A 25,234-nucleotide genomic window follows, 5' to 3' on the forward strand; every position below is an offset into this window, starting at 1 on the left:
GCCCTCCACCCTCATGGGGCCCATGTTGCTCCACCGACATACTCATTCCTCCTATATATACATACGTACCCCCAAACTACCAGACACGGAGCCAAAACCCTAATTCCACCGCCGTAACTTTCTGTATCCACGAGATCCCATCTTGGGGCCTTTTCCGGAGCTCCACCGGAGGGGGTATCAATCATGGAGGGCTTCTACATCAACACCATAGCCCCTCCGATGAAGCGTGAGTAGTTTACTTCAGACCTACGGGTCCATAGTAATTATCTAGATGGCTTCTTCTCTCTTTTTGGATCTCAATACAAAGTTCTCCCCCTCTCTTGTGGAGATCTATTTGATGTAATCTTCTTTTGCGGTGTGTTTGTTGAGATCGATGAATTGTGGGTTTATGATCAAGTTTATCTATGAACAATATTTGAATCTTCTCTAAATTCTTTTATGTATGATTTGTTATCTTTGCAAGTCTCTTCGAATTATCAGTTTGGTTTGGCCTACTAGATTGATCTTTCGTGCAATGGGGGAAGTGCTTAGCTTTGGGTTCAATCTTGCGGTGTCCTTTCCTAGTGACAGTAGGGGCAGCAAGGCACGTATTGTATTGTTGCCATCGAGGATAACAAGATGTGGTTTATATCATATTGCATGAGTTTATCCCTCTACATCATGTCATCTTGCTTAAAGCATTACTCTGTTCTCTTGAACTTAATACTCTAGATGCATGCTAGATAGTGGTCGATGTGTGGAGTAATAGTAGTAGATGCAGGCAGGAGTCGGTCTACTTGTCTCGGACGTGATGCCTATATACATGATAATACCTAGATATTCTCATAACTATGCTCAATTCTGTCAATTGCTCAACAATAATCTGTTTACCCACCGTAATACTTATGCTCTCGAGAGAAGCCTCTAGTGAAACATATGGCCCCCGGGTCTATTTTCCATCATATTAATCTTCCAATACTTAGTTATTTCCTTTGCCATTTATTTTACTTGCATCTTTATTTCTCTTTATCATAAAAATACCAAAAATCTTATCTTATCATATCTATCAGATCTCACTCTCGTAGGTGACCGTGAAGGGATTGACAACCCCTTTATCGCGTTGGTTGCGAGGAGTTTATTTGTTTGTGTAGGTGCGAGGGACTCGTGCGTGGCCTCCTACTGGATTGATACCTTGGTTCTCAAAAACTGAGGGAAATACTTACGCTGCTCTGCTGCATCACCCTTTCCTCTTCAAGGGAAAACCAACGCAGTGCTCAAGAGGTAGCAGGAGGTACTGGCTCAACCGTGTGCGGTTCAAGTGCGCTGAAATCACCACGACCGCGCAAGCGCGAGCAAAGGGTGGAGGTACTGGCTTAACCGTGTGGGATGCAAGTGCGCTATAAAACCACCACGTGTGCAAGCTAAAGGCGGGTAGGTTTATTTGGAAATTAGGACGAACGATGTGCGATCGACCAACTAGCTAGAAATATAAAAAAACAAACTACCAGCCTCGAGCGTTGCAAAAATCGGCGGATCCGCGCCACTTTTCCTTATTATCATACACGCTTCTTGTTATTGGACCATGCGCGATCTTGGGAACTCCCGCCCCGCATCAATTCCTTTACCAAATTTTAGTAGCGGCCATACTTCAACCGTCACTCACACTCCTTCAGACACGACCTTAATTATAGTAAAATTGCAGTAGCCGAGGCATTTGAACCGTCGCCCTCCCTCGTCCACCACCATCTCCACTCATCATTACTAAAAATTTCAGTAGCCGCGGAGTATCCTCAAACACCACCCTCCTCCACGGTCCCCCACCCGCCCCCTCCCCCCTTGAACCCTAGTTCGCAGCGGCCGCCGGCGCCGCCGCCAACCCCTGGCAGTCTGCCCGTTTCTCCTAGCTTAGATAAGAAAGTTTAGGTTACCCAACGATTCCCACACCGTCGCCCCACTCCCCCAGAGTTTTTAGATGAGGCCTGCGGTGTCCCTCCCCGCTAGATCCACATCCCCTGCTCCAGAATGTCGCAGCCTAAGCTCGACCACATATCCCGGGGAGCCCGACGAGTGTTCGGCCAAGAAGTGGTTTATCATGGCCTCTCTGGCGTATGTTGGCGAGGTGGCCGCCGTTCGCCCCGACCTGTCGATCCCAGAGCAACACGTCGCCGTGGAAGCCAGCGAAGACGTTGACTACATTGCCATGTGGAAGGCTTCATGTCGGTGTCAAAACCGGCGGATCTCGGGTAGTGGGTCCCGAACTGTGCGTCTAGGCGGATGGTAACAGGAGACAAGGGACACAATGTTTTACCCAGGTTCGGGCCCTCTTGATGGAGGTAAAACCCTACGTCCTGCTCGATTAATATTGATGATATGGGTAGTACAAGAGTAGATCTACCACGAGATCAAGGAGGCTAAACCCTAGAAGCTAGCCTATGGTATGATTGTTGTATAAATTGTATCTCTATCGACTAGCCTGGCCTCGGTTTATATAATGCACCGGAGGCCTAGGATAATAAGAGTCCTAGCCGAATACACCGGTGGGGAGAAGTCCTTGTCTTGATCGCCAAGTCTTGTGGAATCTTCCTTGTATGCGGTAGCCGTCCGAACTGGCCCATGAGTATACGGCCACGGGGGTCCTCGGCCCAATCTAATAGATCGGGAGATGACGTGGTGAGTACCCCCTAATCTAGGACACCGTCAGTAGCCCCCTGAACCGGTCTTCAAGTTAGGGACACTCCTTGATTCTTCCGAACTGTTCTTCATCTTTGGTTGCCGGTCTTGAAAACTGGTTCAACAAATCTTCTTTATCTTCGATCTTGAGGATCGCCGAAATGCATTCGACGAGTTTACACGTCGGGTATCCGAGGAGCCCCTTTAAGTTTCCGGCCTTTATCAATGCCTTGTTTATTTTTATGCCACACCTCGGGTTTGAAGTTGTTCCCGGGAGGCAGGGTCCTCTTGCGTCCGAGCTCCAATGCCGGACTGCATTCGAGGTATCTTTTGCAGCCGAGCACCAACGCCGGACCGCTTCCCAGCTCTAGCACCGGAATGTATCCGAGCTCCAACGCCGGACTATGTACCCGAGCTCCAACGCCGGACTGTATATCCGAGCTCCAATGCCGAAATATATCCGAGCTCCAACGCCGGACTGTGTCCGGGCTCCAATGCCGGACTATATCCGAGGTGTCATATCACCTTGGTTCAAAAAAGTTGAAGGAGTTTAGCCGAGCTTAATGCCAGAAATGGCCTCTATGGAGCCAGCCACTAGCACCCGAGCTTTATGCCGGACTGCTTCCGAGGTGGTGCACCACCCCGACTATGGGCTGATTTTTTGTCAATATTTTTTATTGGTGCAATTTATTCTCTGCCGAGATATATAGCCAGTAGCCCTCAAGGTGTGTATCGGTCTAAAACCCGAGATGCACATGAAGGATGACATAAGACCGCTGATCCCAGTAGCCGCTGAGACTCAGGTTGATTTGCAAAATCGGCCTGAGGATCAAGTCCTAGCTCGGCAGAATACTTCGGGACACAAAAGCGGCGTGCTCAGTCCTCAAGACTCAGGTTGGGTGCGGCCGACCAACCTGAGGATCAAAATCTCCTCGGAAACTATATTGCACATAAAATTTTCTGCATTGGACAAGCAATGTAGTAGCCCCCGAGACACTGGTCGGGTGGCAACACCAGATCAGGGGATCAATGTGCCCCTTTAATATTTGTAAATAATAAGCCCGAAGCCCAGTAGCCCCCGAGCCTTAATGCGGGCACGGGTGGCCGAATTAAGGATCAATATCCATAGTAAAATCACAAATTATGTGTAACGACTCTATGTATCCAAGTACTTTACATCACTAATGCTCGGATCCGCATTGTACAAAACTTTGTTGACCGACCATCGGCTTCCACCTCCTTGGCCAGTAGCCGAGGAGTGTTTGTCCTACTTTATAAAGCCTTTATGAGGGCAAATATTTATGACAAACAAGGCAATCTGGCCACACGGTTTTATAAACAAAGGTACGCAGAGAGATATGTTATATTAATATTTAACAGAAGAAATGTATTCCAAAGAAAATAGTCCCGCTATCGGTTCCTTTCTTTGGGTTGTCATGCTAAGCATGATCATGAAACCTCAGCTCGAATGTAAGAGCAAAATATCGAGGATTTAGTTTGGGAGGCCAGTTAATAGCCCCCGGTAGTGTTCGGCGAAAGTAGAGGTCAAGCCGTAAACACTTCGGCCAATGTTATGAATGGCCCGTCATAGTCATCGGATCGCTGACCAGTTTACGCTTATTGTGACAGTCAGTTTTCGGCTTTCTCCACTAAGGTGCTTAACCATGTGAGCTGGAAGCACTATCGCAGTGGTTCTCCCTTTGCACGCCTAGCCGAACAAAACGGAACGTAGGAAGCAAGTGCAGGAGCCGGGCAACCCAACTATTGACTGAAGACACAATTCGAAACCGATGCATATATAGCAATATCTGAGAATGTTTTTGCCGAATCCCTAAGGGTGTCCGGCGTTGCACTGGAGACTAATGCTAGAAAAGCACAAATAGTTTAAAAGTGCCAAAAAGCTTGGAAAACCAAGAAACATTAGTAAAAACATGACGTCCGAACAAGATCAAGTGTTCGGTGCCAATCCGAAAATTGGTCTTAGAAAAAAGAAGTGCTTCTGTCATCCTTTAACATGACGCATCCTGTCTCAAGACTTCGAGCGGGTCAGCCTACAGCTTCAACCTCCTATCCCGAGGGCGGAGTACTTCTCATTAGGCCAGTTGAGCAAACTAAACTCTAGCGGCTTTGAGAGAGAAATTAGGCTCCCTGGCTAGTGACTGCACACTCGCATCGAAAAAAGGAGTGATAAATAATAATAATAGAACTTTGCAACGACTGAGAAGAAGAACACTTATTATAAAACGGCTCAAATAAACTTAAGAGCCCTCAAGTGACTTGGGTAGAAGAATGATTGCATGTACCGAAGTACTTATATCATATCTATGTTCAACCGAACTTTAAACGCGTCTTAACCGACCGTCGGCTTCTCCCTCTTCGGTTAAGGACCGAAAAGTGTTATGTACTTCATCGGTCGAGAATATCGACGGTGTTTCCAATAACCAGGCAATCAGGCCATAAGGCTGTAATAGACAAAGCGCGCTCAGGGAACTTATGCTATATTACTGCAAAGAGTAAGAAGCATCTTCGAAGAAAATAGTACCCCCACCGATACCTTTCTTCGGTGCTCATTGTTATTATGAGACTTGTGCAATAGATTTTTTGTACTCATGAGTTCCGTTGTGTGCCGACCATCATTGAATAACTATAAGAGCGCTAGCTTTCGGCTTCACCCAGTCTGAGGTCCGACTCGGGTGACCCGATCGTGACAATCGCAGAGGTGCTCCCTTTACTCCCTAGCCGAACAATCGGGAATGTAGGGGTAAACACAGGAGCGAGGTAACCCAGCTTGCAAATCGCTTAAGTCAATGTGGTGCATATTGTGGCGTAATACACGAACAAGGAATGAAGCCGTACAAGTATAATCATATGCAACAGGCAAAGCTTCATAAAGGAAGCCCCCAAGTAAATGGGGTATTTGAATTTATGCGTCACAAACAAAGTTTGGACAAGGAAATTTTTTAGAAGCAACTTTTTTCCAAAAAAGTATAATGCTTGGTCGAACCGAATGCAAGTTAGAAATTAAAGCTTTGAGCATGAAAGCGACTTAGCTGGTTAATGTGTTCGGTATTGATGACGCGGTCCGAGCTTGATGCGGGGCAAGGTTCCATCCCTCAAGCCGGTCCCGAGGTGGTGGAGCGGAGAGCTTGACACGCCGAAGTGGTGACATAGCACGATCAATGCAGACCGGCAGAGTGACGCCGAAGTCCCCGGATCATTTTCCTGTGCACAAAAAATAGTGCAAACCGGAGATAATAGTAATAATGATAATTAAAAAAAATCGTTGCATAATAAATAATTTATGCAAAGTGAGTAATAAAAGAAATATGGCCTGGCGCCAAAGTCAAGTCGATGCAGGGCGTCGGCGTGATGCGGTAAAGGCATGGCAAATCCTGAATTCGCAGGTCGGTCCGAGCTCCGAGTGCGGCGTTCGCCGGACTATGTACGGAAAATGACCAAACCACCATGCGACTGTCGTTAATGCAACCACCATTTGATAGACATGTGTACATATGACGGACAAACCAGAGTAATAATTCCTTGGGAAAAATGAACCCAAACAAGCAAAAAATATTGGGATTAATAGCACCTGGTTTATTTGTTGTAGCAATCCGAAGGAAGGTGATTCCTAAAATTGGGACCCGCTCTGCACACCCATTGCCTGATGGGCGATAAAACGACGGCATGGCAATGCTGGTAAAGGTTGACTCGCCGAGGCAAAGCCCTCGGCCCAGCTAACGTGACGGAGCTGGTCGGCTAGTGACGCCGAAGTGTTCGGAGTAGGTTGATGAAGAGATGGTGAAGCCCCCGGTCCAGCCGAGATGTCGAAGCCTCGATGTCAGCCGATGAGTCGAAGTAGGTCGGCGTGATGGACACCAGCTTGAAGAAGCAATAGTGCGGCCCTGTCGATGCAGGTCGTGACGTGGTCGATGCCGGCTTGATGAAGCGACCGTGCGGCGATGCCGGTATGCCCGCTCCGTGTAATCCGTAGGGCGGCGATGTTGGTGATGATTTATCCTTCGCGATGTCGGGCTCTTGTTCGGCTTGCCGAGATGATGATCCGAAGAAGTTGAGCTCGGCTCAACAAAGTGACGCCGTGTCTAGCGCAGGTCGGCAGCCGTGGAGTAATATTGCCGGACTGGTTTGACACCAGCATGATGTTGAAGATCATGTTCAAAAGATCTTACAGTTTGTGGGATGTGTTCGGGAACAAAACACAATACCCCATACAAAACTTCCTTCAAAAGGGATGTCCGAAATCCTGTTCATAAAAAAGATGAACTCGGGTCGGATTCGTTTTCACGCAGAAAACAGATCCGAAAAGTGATGCACTAATAGGAAGGTTCCCGGAGTTTGGACGGTCGGATCGAGCCGAAATTTTGAGAGGTGGTAGATATAGGAATTCCGCAGCCGATCAACGGTTAGATCATCCAAAGGGCGTCCGAGCTAGAAGCTGGACACCACGCCCTAAACTCATCCAAATTCCCGTCCGGATTTGACAGGGCTCCGGTATATCGTGGATTGCCAGAGATTCCTCGATTGGAACTCGACGAAATTTTCCAGGGTTGTTGTAGACTCAATTCCGCACAATTCCACCAAAGCGATCGTCAAAGCGATACTCAAGGAGGTGGTGGTGGCAGATACGAGTTCGCTTTCCAGAAAAACAGCACAGTCGCTTGAGGGCAATGTTGACGTTGAGCCCCCGAGCTCCATAGATGATTCCTCCGTGATCTTGATAAAGATCGGAGTTGATATTTGATGAAGGCCCTCATCCGGACATGGTGATCCGAACACGGGGTGCAATTCTTGGTCGAACCAAGGTGACCAGTCGAGCTGGTGACGAAGATGCCGAAGTCGCAGTTGATCTGCAGGCGAGCCATCGATCCTTTTGTCGATCACACAGCGGAACTCTCAATGAAAGCACCAATGTCGGTGTCAAAACCGGCGGATCTCGGGTAGTGGGTCCCGAACTGTGCATCTAGGCGGATGGTAACAGGAGACAAGGGACACAATGTTTTACCCAGGTTCGGGCCCTCTTGATGGAGGTAAAACCCTACGTCCTGCTCGATTAATATTGATGATATGGGTAGTACAAGAGTAGATCTGCCACGAGATCAAGGAGGCTAAACCCTAGAAGCTAGCCTCTGGTATGATTGTTGTATATATTGTATCTCTATCGACTAGCCTGGCCTCGGTTTATATAATGCACCGGAGGCCTAGGATAACAAGAGTCCTAGTCGAATACGCCGGTGGGGAGAAGTCCTTGTCTTGATCGCCAAGTCTTGTGGAATCTTCCTTGTATGCGGTAGCCGTCCGAACTGGCCCATGAGTATACGGCCACGGGGGTCCTCGGCCCAATCTAATAGATCGGGAGACGACGTGGTGAGTACCCCCTAGTCCAGGACACCGTCACTTCATGTCAGCGGGCTAGCGTATTACTGTATCTCGGGAAAGCTGGCTACGACATCAAGCTCGTCCACATCGACGGCTTCACGTAGGCCATGTCACAGGTTAAGTGGTCCATCCCCAACCCCTCTGGTCCAACCGCTGCCGATCTCTTTGATGGCCCTGCCGCTGATCTCCTTCGCTAAGCGGTCAAGGATTTGTGAGCTTTATACGCCATCGAGCCCATTTTGTCATTTCTGAAGGACACGTTCTACGGCGGCGGCTTGGGATCCTCAATTGCCAAGTTAGATCTCATTGAACACGAACACGGCCATGAGGATGGCACCCACGCAGGTTCTTCCAAGGTGAAACAGTCCATCTGTGACATCAGAGAGCGCACCATGGGTCTGTGCTCTTCCAACTGGAAGGATCCCGTCCATGAAATGTGAGGCAACATTCTATCAGCAAATCTTACCTTTTCTAGCTTGCCAACCTGTACCCTTTGTTGTAGTAGCATTTGTCGTGCAGTGCTTTAACTGTGTCGTGTTTAATTATTTCAGTTATGCAAAAATGTATTGTTCAATAGGTCTATGTGATGTTTAAGTATGAATTGTCCACTTTAGTTTCATGAATGGCTATATTTGGTTGTTTATAGTGAGTAGATGCCTTGTTTATCTGTATTTGGTTGTTATGTTGGTTGGAGTGAGCATTTTTCAAGTTATCGAGCAGATGCCTTGTTTATCTATATTTGGTTCTTAGTTTGGTTGCAGTGAGCATTTGTCCAGTTATTAAGCAGATGCCTTGTTTATCTGTATTTGGTTTTTAGGTTACTTTTTTTTGCATTTGTCCAGTTATCAAGAAGATGCCTTGTTTATCTGTATTTGGTTGTTAGGTTGCTTTTTTTAGTATTTGTCCGGTTATCAAGCAAATGCCTTGTTTATCTTTATCTGCTTGTTAGGTTGGTTGCAGTGAGCATTTGTCCAGTTTTCAAGCATATGCCCTGTTTATCTGTATTTGCTTGTTTGGTTGGTTGTAGTGAGACTCTGTCCAGTTTTCAATGGCTATATTTGGTTGCTATACTGGTCATTTATGCCTTGTTTATTTCAGTCATTCACAATGTGTTGTTCATTATGTGCAAGTCGGAACTGTGCCGCTCGACTACATCAATACCAGTTTGAATGGCTATATTTGGTTCCAGTTATTCCTGGTGTAGTTAACACATGCCCTTTATTTCAGTTTTACACATTTATCCAGTGTGATGTTTAAGCATTACCTACGTTCTATTCATTTTCAACAATACCAGTTTGAATTGCAATATTTGATGGTTGTTAAGCCTGCTATCGGTAACATTGCCTTCCATTTTATATCTGCTTTAACAGCATGTTGAAACCAACACATTCAAGCTATCATTTGGAGATAATTTTGTTTACCTTTGCTATATTTGTTTGATGTTAAGATTGTTGTACTTATCATGCCATTCCACTACTTATGCAAGACAACAACGGGAGTGGGCACCATTTTCCGTCGAGGTTAGCTTCATCCCTCCGCTTGTACTCCCCCATCGTTCCATAATGTAGTGCATATAGATCTAGGCCTGGGCACTAGTTAGCTTCTAATATTGACTAGTTGCTTGTAGGTACATATACCCTTGGCAAGGATCCACGCGTCGACCCTTTTTGCGTATGGGCAATGAGATATTTATGAACTAGCATCAAGTGAGGAAACTAATAAGAATTATTAGAAAAAAGATACGAATGGTGGCAAGCAAATTATTTGTTTATGCTCTATCCAACACAAGAATGAGCTGTAGGATGGTAACTACAAACTCTGCAGCCTTCTCTTTTTACTGCCCATAATGAGTTGTTAGACAAGAATGTCTGAATCTTTTCGTTCCTAGTGGTTCCCGAAGCAGTTCACTCAATATTACCTCACAAAGTACATGATTGGTGGACACGCAATGAAGGTTAAAGTATTTCATCCAGACTACAATGAGCACCGAGAAGTCCTAATGAAGACAGTGAAGGATGGACGGGCAGCCATCACAAGGGGTTGGCCTAGAGTCGTGCGCGCATTACGCATGGAGGAGGGCACAATATGGGCATTCCGCTTCACCTTCTCCAGCAACCAGAATGTCTTTCGCCTCTCTCTTTACAGTCTTTAGTACAACTGTGGTTCATCATTCCTTACTTGGTGCTTCTGTAGTTCCTCAGTATATGTACCTGTGCATCGAATTATGGATTCGTGGTTAAACCTATATTTGTAATAAACATGGTTGGATATGAAATAAGTGATTGCCTACTTTCAAATTCAAAACATGTGATTTTTAAATTGGGGATTAATTAGGGATTACACTGCACACGGTTTGCGAAAGCGAAACTTCTACGATATACGTGGAGATCAGAAACGTTTCTAGGATCCACTACGTGTGCGATCAATCTCCACTGCACACACGACTTTCTCTTGAAAACTGTTTGCGTTAGGCCACCTTGCGCAAAAGTTTACCACATAAAAAGTGTGTGTGATGGACAGCCTTTGCCACACAGTTTCTTCTACATACTGTGTGTGATGCATTCAATAACGCAAACGATAAAATTATTAATATCGTGTGCAATGGCAACGCTATCACAAACGATTTAACGGGAAAAATTGTGTGTGATGTACCTGTGAACGGAAACATTTTCCTTTGAGCGACTGTGTGGGATGTACATACGAACAGAAACGTTTAGCGGGGACTGACTGTGTGGGATGTACTTGCGACCCGAAACAATTTCGCCGTATAATTGTATTTTTTAGCTCTACTGTATGTATTTCCATATTTGAGCGCTCGTCGGTCGCACACGACCTCATTTTGCCGAGCGTGTGTGCCAAGAGGGCATATCCCCGACGGTTTCTGGGTCGTGTAGGAAGGACCCCCCTATCGCCCACACTCACTTGGCGAAGGTTCCAAATGCCGTCGCGGAAAGGAGTTAAAACCGGTTGTTTAGGACCGACGTGCACCAGTGGATGTGCATTACCTAGAGGGCCCACAGATGCCTCTCCGATACTCGGAGTGACAAATCCTATGTTGTTCCCTTTGTTATCGGTATGTTACTTGCCCGAGAATTGATCATCGGTATCATCATACCTAGTTCAATCTCGTTACCGGCAAGTATCTTTACTCATTCTGTAATGCATCATCCTGTAACTAACTCACTTGTCACATTGCTTGCAAGGCTTATAGTAATGTGCATTATCAAGAGGGCCCAGAGATACCTCTCTAATACTCGGAGTGACAAATCCTAATCTCGATCTATGCCAACCCAACAAACACCTTCGGAGACACCTGTAGAGCATCTTTATAATCACCCAGTTACGTTGTGACTTTTGATAGCACACAAGGTGTTCCTCCGGTATTCGGGAGTTGCGTAATCTTATAGTTAGAGGAATATGTATAAGTTATGAAGAAAGCAATAGCAATAGAACTTAACGATCATTATGCTAAGCTAACGGATGGGTCTTGTCCATCACATCATTCTCTAATGATGTGATCACGTTCATCAAATGAAAACACATGTCTATGGTCAGGAAACTTAACCATCTTTCATTAACGAGCTAGTCAAGTAGAGGCATACTAGGGATACTTTGTTTGTCTATGTATTCACACATGTACTAAGTTTCCGATTAATACAATTCTAGCACGAATAATAAACATTTATCATGATATAAGGAAATATAAATAACAACTTTATTATTGCCTCTAGGGCATATTTCCTTTAGTCTCCCACTTGCACTAGAGTCAATAATCTAGATTACATAGTAATGATTCAAACACCCATGGAGTCTTGCTGTTGATCATGTTTTGCTCGTGGAAGAGGCTTAGTCAATGGGTCTCCAACATTCAGATCCGTATGTATTTTGCAAATCTCTATGTCTCCCTCCTTGACTTGATCGCGGATGTAATTGAAGCATCTTTTGATGTGTTTGGTTCTCTTGTGAAATCTGGATTCCTTCGCCAAGGTAATTTCTCCAGTATTGTCACAAAATATTTTCATTGGACCCGATGCACTAGGTATTACGCCTAGATCGGATATGGACTCCTTCATCCAGACTCCTTCATTTGCTGCTTCTGAAGCAGCTATGTATTCTGCTTCACACGTAGATCCCGCCACGATGCTCTGCTTGGAACTTCAACAACTTACAGCTCCACCATTGATACTTCTCCAATGTACCTACTTTTCCTAACGCTTTTCCTCTTGTTTTGGACTCTAATTTGCATGATTTGAATGAAACTAACCCCGGACTAACGATGTTTTCAGCAGAACTACCATGGTGTTGTTTTTGTGCACAAATAAAAATTCTCGGAATGGAACGAAACTTTGCGAGGAATTTTTATATAATATATAAGAATTTCTGGAGCCAAGACCTACCGGAGAGGGGCACCTGGGTGGGCACAACCCACCAGGGCGCCCCCCTCTTCTGGCAAGCCCAGGTGGGTTGTCCCCACCTGGTGGCCCCGCAGACCCTGAAACCAACGCTATAAAATCCTATTTTTGAAGAAAAAAATGAGGGAGAAAGAATTATCACGATTCACGAGACAGAGCCGACGCCAAGCCCTGTTCTTCCTTGGGAGGGCAGATCTGGAGTCCGTTTGGGGCTCCGGAGAGGGGGGGTCTTCGTTCTTCGTCATCACCAACCCTTCTCCATTGCCAATTCTATGATGCTCCCCATCGGGAGTGTGTAATTCCTTCGTAGGCTCGCTAGTCGGTGAGGAGTTGGATGAGATTCATCATGTAATCGAGTTAGTTTTGTTAGGACTTGATCCCTAGTATCCACTATGTTCTTAGATTGATGTTGCTATGACTTTGCCATGCTTAATGCTTGTCACATTGGGCCCGGGTGCCATGATTTCAGATCTGAACCATTTATGTTATCACCATTATATTCATGTTCTAGATCCGATCTTGCAAGTTATAGTCACCTACTACGTGTTATGATCCGGTAACCTTGGAGTGACAGTAACCGGGACTTCTTCCGGTGATTACCGTGGTTTGAGGAGCTCATGTATTCACGGTGTGTTAATGCTTTGTTCCGGTTCTCTATTAAAAGGAGGCCTTAATATCCCTTAGTTTCCAATATGGACCCCGCTGTCACGGGAGGGTAGGACAAAAGATGTCATGCAAGTTCTTTTAATAAACCACGTATGACTATTTACGGAATACATGCCTACATTATATCGATGAAATGGAGCTAGTGCCGTACCACCCTAGGTTATAACTATCTCAGGATGAATATCATCCAACAAGTCACCGATCCAATGCCTACGAATTTATCTTATATTGTTTTTGCTAAGTTACTACTGCTATCATCACTGTTACACTTGCTACAAAATTACTGTTATTACTGTTACTGTTACTATTGCTGCTATCAGTACTATCAAAACTATCAAGCTACTTTGCTACTGATCACTTTGTTATAGATAATTAATCTCCAGGTGTGGTTGAATTGACAACTCAGCTGCTAATACCTTCAAATATTCTTTGGCTCCCCTTGTGTCAAATCTATAAATTTGGGTTGAATACTCTACCCTCGGAAACTGTTGCGATCCCCTATACTTGTGTGTTATCAAGGCCTTTTTCTAGCGCCGTTGCCGGGGAGCATAGCTATATTTGTTGAGTCATTTGGGATTATTATCATATTATCACTATGAAGAATCAGAAGGATGCTAAGACTAAGATATTTCCCTCAAAGACGAGGGGAGGTAGGGAACTGCCATCCAGTTCTGCTTTAGATTCACCTTCTGTTATAAGTAAACTTGCAACGCCACCACATGCTATTAATTCTGATATGTCGCAAGTTATAGATGATGCTACTTCTGCTATGGATAATGCTTATGATGATGCTAGTACCTTGCTTAATGATGATGTGCCACTTGGTGAATTTCTTGATAAACAAATTGCTAGAGTTATACAACATGATGTTGTTGAATCTGATTATGAGCTTGAAACTGAAACTCCTGAAACACCTACTAGGACTAGCCTTCCTAGATATGAATTGCTTAAGGTACCGGAAGGTTATGTTATGAGTGAAGAAACAACTAGAGATATTCTTGCTTGCAATGATAGAGATGATCTAGAGAAATTATTATGCAAGTATAAAGAAAAATCTCTGAATGCTAGAATGAAATGTGATCCTAAGTTTGCTACTTCACCTATCTTTATTGATGATAAGGATTATGAATTCTCTGTCGACCCAGAGTTGATTACTCTGGTTGAATCTGATCCTTTCCATGGTTATGAAACTGAAACTGTTGTGGCACATCTTACTAAGTTGAATAACATAGCCACCCTTTTTACTCATGATGAGAAAACTCGCTATTACTTTATTCTCAAATTATTTCCTTCCTCATTAAAGGGTGATGCTAAAGCTTGGTACAATACTCTTGCTCCTGGTTGTGTGCGTAGTCCCCAGGATATGATTTATTACTTCTCTGAAAAATATTTCCCTACTCATAAGAAACAAGCTGCCTTGCAGGAAATATTTAACTTTGTGCAAATTAAAGAAGAGAGTCTCCCACAAGCTTGGGGGAGGCTTTGCCAATTACTTAATGCCTTGCCAGATCATCATCTTAAGAAAAATGAAATACTTGATATCTTCTATAATGGACTAACCGATGCTTCTAGGGACTTCCTAGATAGTTGTGCTGGTTGTGTTTTCAGGGAATGAACTATTGGACAAGATGAGGAATTATTGAATAACATATTGAAAAATTGTGATGATTGGACTATTCCTGAACCACCACCTAAACCCACTCCAAAGAAGAGGGGTATATTATATCTCAGTCCCGAAGATATGCAAGAGGCAAAGAAATCTATGAAGGAAAAATGTATTAAAGCTGAGGATGTTAAAATTTTACCTCCTATTGAAGAAATACATGGGCTTAATACACCACCACTGCCTAAGGTGGTAGAGGTAAATTATCTTATGAAGTTCAATGATAATGACAATCCTCACAATATGCATCCTAGTCAATGCCTTTATGAGTTTGAAAATTACATTAGACAACAAGATCACTTCAATGCAAATGTTATGAAACAATTGAAATACAATTTGATATGATTGCTCGCTTGAGTGACTTGTTATTTAGAATATCAAATGATGTTAGAGGTGCTGGAAAACATGCTTCTATGGTTCAAACTCAGTTAGAACAAGTTGCTAAATCTCAAAGAGAATTGCTTGATGAAATGAATAATAATATGCATGACTTTGCTGTTAGAGATGTAACTAGAGGAGGTAAAATGACTCAGGAACCACTTTATCCTGAGGGACACCCAAAAAGAATTGAACAAGATTCACAAAGAGCCAACACTAGTGCACCTAGTTCTTCTAAAAAGAAAAACAAAAAGAAAAATGATAGGACTTTGCATGCTTCCAGTGAACCTGAAATAGAAAAACCTCCTGACAATGATAATGAAGTTCTATTGATGCTGAAACTCAGTCTGGTAATGAAAGTTCACCTAGTGATAATGAAAAAGACAATGTTGTTGTTCATGAAGATACTCAACCAAATAATAAAGAACTAGACAATGATGTTTAGATAGAACCACCTGTTAATCTTGATAACCCACAACCTAAGAATAAAAGGTATGGTAAAAGAGACTTCATTGCTAGAAAACACAATAAAGAATGAGAAACATGGGTTCAAAAACCTATGCCTTTTCCACCAAAGTCAACTAAAAAGAAAGATGACAAAGAATTTGAACGCTTTGCTGAAATCCCGAGGCCACTCTTTTTGCGTACTTGCTTGACTGATATCTTGAAAATGCCTCCTTATGCAAAGTATATGAAAGACATCATCACAAATAATAGAAAAATACCGGAAGCTGAAATCTCCACTATGCTTGCTATTTATAGTTTTAAGTATGGAGTACCTAAAAAGCTTGGAGATCTGGGAAGACCAACTATACCTTGCTCTATCAAAAAGAATTATGTGAAAACTGCTTTGTGTGATTTAGGAGCTGGTGTTAGTGTTATGCCTATCTCTTTATATAAAAGACTTGATTTGAATAAACTCACACCTACTGAAATATCTTTGCCAATGGCTAACAAGTCAATTGCCATACCGATCGGTATCTATGAGGATGTGCATGTTGTTGTTGCTAATGTTACTATTTTAACTGACTTTGTTATACTTGAGATGCACGAGGATGACAACATGTCGATTATCCTTGGTAGACCCTTCTTGAATACTGCAAGGGCTGTTATTGATTGCAATCAAAGCAAGGTCACGTTTCATATCAATGGTAATGAGCATACGGTGCACTTTCCGAAGAAACAATTCCAAGTGAATGGTATTAATGTTATTGAAAAATCTCTGACAATCACTATTGGAAGTTTTCAAATACCTTTACCTACTGTCAAAAAGAAATATGAATGCTTATTATTGGGGACATTCATATCCCCATTGAGGTAACTTAGTGATTTACGAAAGTTCTTTGGTTTCATGCTAATCAAAAGTGGTTGTTAATAAGACTTGATCAACCTTATAAATGAATCATTTTTGAATGGTATGAAGTTGACGAATTTAGTAAGCACTACATTCTGTCCCTACTTTTTATTCTCTATTTTTATTAGCTAAATAAAATAGAATGCCATGTTTTGTCTGTTTTCCGATTTTCCCATGCAATAAAAAATGACCCAAAAATAAAAGTTCTCATAATGCCCTGAAAATTTAATATGATTTTTTCTGAATATTTAAGAATTTTTTGTGCAAATAACATCAGAAAGAGGTGCACCAGGTGGGCACAACCCACCTGGGCGCGCCAGCACCCCCAGGCACACCCTGGTGGGTTGTGGTCCCCATGTGCCCCCCTCACTTATCTCTTTACACCACATCATCACCTACCTCCAGAAAAAAAATCTCCATTGCTCTCTCTCCCGTGTTCTTTCCCTCAAACCCGCGGATTTCGATCTCTTTGCTCGAAGCTCCGTCTCCGAAACTGTTTCGAGAGATTGTTGCTTGGTATGTGACTCCACTGTTTGTCCAATTACTTTTTGTTTTAGTGATTTATATTTTGAATTATTAGCCACTCTTGGTGCTGCTGTAGATGTGCTTGCATGTTGAATTCTTAGTGTTCTAAGTAGATTGAATGCTTGCTATGGCCTCTATGTATCCCTATGAGTAGTTGGTATCATTTTTGTGAAGTTTTGTTAAGAAAATTTTGTGGGCTAATAAATTTCAGAATTTAGTTCATAGGAGAACCATGAATATCTTTAGGAATTTTGGCTCCAAGAAGAACTCCAAGGGTGTTATTGGGGAGTCATCTGATAGTGATCTCCATCCTTGGAGGTTGGCGGAGGTACGGCCGTGTGAATGGCCGCACACCCCGTTACTGGAATAGGCTGGAATCCTTCAGGAGTTCATGCAATATGCTGCGAATGTCGGCCTCACCGACTTCATTGCAGATGAGTGTGAACAGCACCAAATCCTCACAAAAATTTTGTTCAGAGCTTTACTTTCCTGCCTAGGAATAATCCTCCTGAAGTTAGCTTTCATTTATATGCTGAAAACCATCAGATACCACTTACTGAATTTTGTGACATATGCATGGTCCCTTCTGATGGGAGCTTGGCCGAGCCTAGGTCAGCTGGGTTTGAGGCATTTTAACGTACTTTGACCGTGGGAGATGAGAGAGGGGTGTCAGCTACCACTCCCTCTGGCTTGCATTTTCCTGTTGTTCATTACTTTGCACTTTTCATTGCAAAATGTTTGATTGCTAGGGAGAATATGGGAGTGCTTAGCTCACCAGTCCTTGCTGTTTGCATCGTGCACTAGAGGGCGACAACACTTATAGTTTGGGAGCTATTGTGGCTCGTTGCCTCCATCTTAATAAATCTCAGGGTAAAATCCATGGTGGGATTTATGCTACTCGCTTGGCGGCCCACTTTAATGTTGCGATACGCCCTAATGATTACCCTCTGACCAAGGTTTACCTAGACCGTGCATCCATGGAGCATCATCATTTTCTTGCACGACAATTATTCTGACATTCCTATTCCTTATAACTTGGTCTTTAGCGTTGGAACTCGTGATATTATTCCGCTGCCTGCCCCTGCTTTGTTTGATTCTGTTTCCAGGGCGGATACAAGATCATGCCTATAGACATCATCGCCTACCGGAATGCTCAGGCTGCCAAGGAGGAAGCACATGAGGAGCCTCCGCAGTGGGATCAGTGGATAACTGCTCTTCAGTACCCCTACTACCATCCAGATTACTGATCGATTACCAAGTTAGGCCAAAAGCCTAAGCTTGGGGGAGTACGTGTTTCTCACCGACATTACATTCATGTCCACTTATTCATCTTGTCGGTGCTCACACTTTTCATTGTATCATCCATGCTTAGAATTATTTTTCTTGCTTTCTTCTTGTGTGTTTGAAAAACTTTACAAAAACCAAAAATAATAGTTGTAGCTAATTTAATTTCTATGCATGCTTAGTTGTAATATTAAAATGAAAACCCAAAAAGATTTCCTTGTTCTTCTTTTGCTTGTTGGGAGCTCTCCCGTGTAAATATTTTTGTTTTTCCCTTTTATTTGCTCGTTCAAGAAAACCAAAAACTCCAAAAATATTTCAGTGTGTTTCTTTGAATTTCTTTTCATTTTATTCGAGTTGTATTGAGGAGAAGACCACGATGAAAATGTTGAGTGGCTCTTATATGAATATTTGTTGAACTAATAAAGAGCCCATTTTACCTTGTCTTCTCCTGTTGAATCTAATGTTTTGTAGATTCCAACTTAGTCCATGGCATTCTTGCACTATTATTATTTTCACACCATTCGGTTGTGCAAGTGAAAGGCAATAATGACGATATTTGATGAACTAGCCGTGGCAGAGAGACACTGGTATGAACTCGACTTGTTCTTTTTGTGTAAATATGTTTAACCTAGTATCCATGATTCAGCCCATTATGATTAAACATGTTTGCAATGACAATTAGAGATTATAGTTTCTCATGCCATGCATAAGTAGCTAGGAGTTAATAATGATTTATCTTGGATATCAACATTGCGTTAAAAATGATTGTGATGTAGTATGATGATATGGTATCCTCCTCTAAATGTTCAAGTGGCTTGACTTGGCACATGTTCATGCATGTAGTTGAATCAAAACCAACATAGAATCTATGATATTTATGTTCATGGTGTTCATATCCTACTCATGCTAGTTTCCAATGTTACTTATGCATAATGCATGATCATGATCATCGTTGCTCTCTAGCTGCCCGCTTCTCAATCTAATTGCTAGGCTTCGCCTGTACTAAGTGGGGATTCTGCTTGTACATCAAAAACCTTGAACCCAAAGTTATTCCAGATGAGTCCACCATATCTACCTATATGTGGTATTACACTGCCGTCCTAAGTAAATTTGCATGTGCCACCTCTAAAAATTTCAAAAAAATATTCGTTTTGTGTGCCTGGATCATTCATGGAACGGCATGAGGTGGTCGGTATCTTCCATGCTAAGCGGGTTATTCTCGGGTCGAGTGTTTATTCACTCGCCATAGCACGAGAAAAGGGCGGTAATAGGGATGCCCAGTCCCAAACTGCAAAATACAAAAAGAGTTAATCGCTCTAATAATCAAACAAAAACTCCCAATGGAGTCAAAACCTTTACTTTTATCGCTTGGGAACCGCCACTAGCCTATTTAGCATGGGAGACATTGGTACTGATGGTCATGAAGTAAATGAGAAGGGTGCATGCCTCAAAATATCATTTATCTCTGTTTGAAAAACTTGAGCTCTGGCACCTCTGCAAATCACTGCTTCCCTCTACGAAGGGACTTTCTATTTACTTTTATGTTGTGTCATCACCTTCTAAAACAAGCGCTAGAGACTGAGAGAGCACAGCTGTCATGACTTATGCATTGCTAATATTGGGTGCATCATGACTGGATCTTTTCTACCAAGAATTACAATGTTTAGTCGCTTCTTGGACCTTGGAGGTCCTCTGCATTTATGTTTTGCGGTCTCAAAAAGGGCTAGCGAGATACCACTATTGTCATATTATATCATGGTTGTTTTGACAACGTGTTGCTGTTTGAGATGTCTTATTATTGCTCGCTAGCTGATTATGTCAGTGATATGGGTCATTATAATATTTAAGAGTTATTGTCGGCATGGTTAGTTATAATGATTGGCTAAAAATCTGGGTGCTGTTTAAGCTTATTTATGCAAACAAGAGCAAAAGAGTTCGTAAAAGTTTTTCTTTTTCACTTTCAGTTTATCAACTGAATTGCTTGAGGACAAGCAAAGGTTTAAGCTTGGGGAGTTGATACGTCTCCAATGTATCTACTTTTTGTAATGCTTTTCCTCTTGTTTTGGACTCTAATTTGCATGATTTGAATGAAACTAACCCCAGACTGACGCTGTTTACAGCAGAACTACCATGGTGTTGTTTTTGTGCAGAAATAAAAGTTCTCGGAATGGAACAAAACTTTGCGAGAAATTTTTATATAATATATAATAATTTCTGGAGCCAAGACCTACCGGAGAGGGGCACGTGGGTGGGCACAACCCACTAGGGTGCGCACCTCTCTCCTGGCGTGCCCATGTGGGTTATCCCCGCGTGGTAGCCCCGCAGACTCTGAAACCGACGCTATAAAATCCTATTTTCGGAGAGAAAAATGAGGGAGAAAGAACAATCACGATCCACGATATGGAGCCGCCGCCAAGCCCTGTTCTTCCTTGGGAGGGCAGATCTGGAGTCCGTTTGGGGCTCCGGAGAGGGGGGTCTTCGTTCTTCGTCATCACCAACCCTTCTCTATTGCCAATTCTATGATGCTCCCCATCGGGAGTGTGTAATTCCTTTGTAGGCTCGCTGGTCAATGAGGAGTTGGATGAGATTCATCATGTAATCGAGTTAGTTTTGTTAGGACTTGATCCCTAGTATCCACTATGTTCTTAGATTGATATTGCTATGACTTTGCCATGCTTAATGCTTGTCACTTTGGACCCGGGTGCCATGATTTCAGATCTGAACCGTTTATGTTATCACCATTATATTCATGTTCCAGATCCGATCTTGCAAGTTATAGTCACCTACTACATGTTATGATCCGGTAACCCCGGAGTAACAATAACCGGGACTTCTTACGGTGATTACCGTAGTTTGAGGAGTTCATGTATTCACTATGTGTTAATGCTTTGTTCTGGTTCTATATTAAAAGGAGGCCTCAATATCCCTTAGTTTCCAATATGGACCCCGCTGCCATGGGAGGGTAGGACAAAAGATGGCATGCAAGTTCTTTTAATAAAGCACCTATGACTATTTACGGAATACATGCCTACATTATATCGATGAACTAGAGCTAGTGTCGTATCACCCTAGGTTATAACTGTCTCATGATGAATATCATCCAACAAGTCACCGATCCAATGCCTACGAATTTATCTTATATTGTTTCTGCTAAGTTACTGCTGCTATCATCATTGTTACACTTGCTACAAAATTACTGCTATTACTGTTACTATTACTATTGCTGCTGTCACTACTATCAAAACTATCAAACTACTTTGCTACTGATCACTTTGCTGCAGATAATTAATCTCCAGGTGTGGTTGAATTGACAACTTAGCTGCTAATACCTTCAAATATTCTTTGGCTCCCCTTGTGTCGAATCTATAAATTTGGGTTGAATACTCTACCCTCAAAAACTGTTGTGATCCCCTATACTTGTGGGTTATCAACCATTCAAAATAAATATGTATTCGGTTTGTGACTTAGAGTCATCCGGATCAGTGTCAAAGCATGCATCGACGTAACCATTTACCACAAGCTCTTTGTCACCTCCATAAACAAGAAACATATCCTTAGTCCTTTTCAGGTATTTTAGGATGTTCTTGACCACTGTCCAGTGATCCACTCCTGGATTACTTTGGTACCTCCCTGCTAAACTAATAGCAAGGCACACATCAGGTTTGGTACACAGCATTGCATACATGATAGAACCTATGGCTGAGGCATAGGGAATGAGTTTCATTTTCTCTCTATCTTCTGCAGTGGTCGGGCATTGAGTCTGACTCAACTTCACACCTTGTAACACAGGCAAGAACCCTTTCTTTGACTGATCCATTTTGAACTTGTTCAAAACTTTATCAAGGTATGTGCTTTGTGAAAGTCCAATTAAGTGTCTTGATCTATCTCTATAGAACTTGATGCCCAATATGTAAGCAACTTCACCGAGGTCTTTCATTGAAAACTTCTTATTCAAGTATCCTTCTATGCTATCCAGGAATTCTATATTATTTCCAATCAACAATATGTCATCCACATCTAATATTAGAAATGCTACAGAGCTCCCACTCACTTTCTTGTAAATACAGGCTTCTCCAAAAGTCTGTATAAAACCATATGTTTTGATCACACTAGCAAAGCATATATACCAACTCCGAGAGGCTTGCACCAGTCCATAAATGGATCACTTGAGCTTGCACACTTTGTTAGCACCTTTAGGATCGACAAAACCTTCTGTTTGCATCATATACAACTCTTCTTTAAGATATCCATTAAGGAATGCAGTTTTGACATCCATTTCCCAAATTTCGTAATCATAAAATGCGACAGTTGCTAACATGATTCGGACAGACTTAAGCATCGCTATGAGTGAGAAGGTCTCATCATAGTCAACTCCTTGAACTTGTCAAAAACCTTTCGCAACAAGTCGAGCATTGTAGACAGTAACATTACCATCAGTGTCAGTTTTCTTCTTGAAGATCCATTTATTCTCTATGGCTTGCCGATCATCGGTCAAGTCAATCAAAGTCCACACTTTGTTCTCATACATGGATCCCATCTCAGATTTCATGGCCTCAAGCCATTTCGCTAAATCTGGGCTCATCATTGCTTCCTCTTAGTTTGTAGGTTCGTCATGGTCTAGTAACATGACTTCCAGAACAGGATTACTGTACCACTCTGGTGTGGATCGTACTCTCATTGACCTATGAGGTTCGGTAGTAACTTGATATGAAGTTTCATGATCATCATCATTAGCTTCATCACTAATTGGTGTAGGAATCACTAGAACTAATTTCCGTGTTGAACTACTTTCCACTTCAGGAGAAGGTACAATTACCTCATCAAGTTCTACTTTCCTCCCACTCACTTCTTTCGAGAGAAACTCCTTCTCTAGAAAGGATCCATTCTTAGCAACGAATATCTTATCTTGCCTTCAGATTTGTGATAGAAGGTGTACCCAACAGTTTCCTTTGGGTATCCTACGAAGACACATTTCTCCGATTTGGGTTCGAGCTTATCAGGTTGAAGCTTTTTCACATAATCATCGCAGCCCCAAACTTTAAGAAACGACAGCTTAGGTTTCTTGCTAAACCACAATTCATATGGTGTCATCTCAACGGATTTAGATGGTGCCATATTTAACGTGAATGCATCCGTCTCTAAAGCATAACCCCAAAATGATAGCGGTAAATCAGTAAGAGACATCATAGATCGCACCATATCTAATAAAGTATGGTTACGATGTTTAGACACACCATTACTCTGTGGTGTTCTAGGTGGTGTGAGTTGCGAAACTATTCCACATTGTTTCAAATGAAGACCAAACTCATAACTCAAATATTCACCTCCATGGCCAGATCATAGAAACTTTATTTTCTTGTTACGATAATTTTCCACTTCACTCTGAAATTCCTTGAACTTTTCAAATGTGCCAGACTTATGTTTCATTAAGTAGATATACCCATATCTGCTCAAATCATCTGTGAAGGTTAGAAAATAATGATACCCTCCACGAGCCTCAACACTCATCGGACCGCATACATCGGTATGTATTATTTCCAACAAGTCAGTTGCTCGCTCCATTGTTCCGGAGTGCGCTTTACACCAATATGACTTAAACCCCATCAGCATGGAGTTTCTTCATGCGCTTTACACCAATATGACCTAAACAACAGTGCCACAAATAAGTTGCATTATCATTATTAACTTTGCATCTTTTGACTTCAATATTATGAATATGTGTATCACTACAATCGAGATTCAACAAAAATAGACCACTCATAAAGGGTGCATGACCATAAAAGATATTACTCATATAAATAGAACAACCATTATTCTCTGATTTAAATGAATAACCGTCTCGCATCAAACAAGATCCAGATATAATGTTCATGCTCAATGCTGGCACCAAATGACAATTATTTAGGTCTAAAACTAATCCCGATGGTAGATGTAGAGGTAGCGTGCCGACGGCGATCACATCAACCTTGGAACCATTTCCGACGCGCATCGTCACCTCATCCTTAGCCAATCTTCGTTTAATCCATAACACCTGTTTCGAGTTGCAAATATGAGCAACGGAACCAGTATCAAATACCCAGGCGCTACTACGAGCATTAGTAAGGTACACATCAATAACATGTATATCAAATATACCTTTCACTTTGCCATCCTTATTATCCGCCAAATACATGGGGCAGTTCCGCTTCCAGTGACCAGTCCCTTTGCAGTAGTGAAAGTGTGTTATATCGACTAGAGGGGGTGAATAGGCGATTTTTACAAATTCTTCACTGGGGAATTTCAAGGTGAGGAAATTCCAAAGCAACGAACTACTTAGCAGTGGAATAAGCACTCAGATGCAAGCATAACAGAGTAGTAGCACAGTCATCATAAAGAAATGAAAACAAGCACAGAGTACAAGTAGCGTAATGATACGTCTCCAACGTATCTATAATTTTTGATTGCTCCATGCTATATTATCTACTGTTTTGGACTATATTGGGCTTTATTTTCCACTTTTATATTATTTTTGGGACTAACCTATTAACCGGAGGCCCAGCCCAGAATTGCTATTTTTTGCCTATTTCAGTGTTTCGGATAAACAGAATATCAAACGGAGTCCAAACGGAATAAAATCTTCGGAAACGTGATTTTCTCACTGAACGTGATCCAGGAGACTTGGACCCTACTGCAAGGGATCAAAGAGGTGGTCACGAGGGTGGGGGGCGCCCCCCCCCCCTAGGGTGCGCCCCCTGCCTCGTGGGCCCCTCGGTGCTCCACCAGCGTACTCCTTCCTCCTATATATACACACGTACCCCCAAACGATCAGAACAGGAGCCAAAAACCTAATTCCACCGCCACAACTTTCTATATCCACGAGATACCATCTTGGGGCCTGTTTCGGAGCTCCGCCGGAAGAGGGCCGTCATC

The sequence above is a fragment of the Triticum dicoccoides genome, chromosome 6A (assembly GCF_002162155.2).
Source record: "Triticum dicoccoides isolate Atlit2015 ecotype Zavitan chromosome 6A, WEW_v2.0, whole genome shotgun sequence".
Lineage (NCBI taxonomy): Eukaryota > Viridiplantae > Streptophyta > Magnoliopsida > Poales > Poaceae > Triticum > Triticum dicoccoides.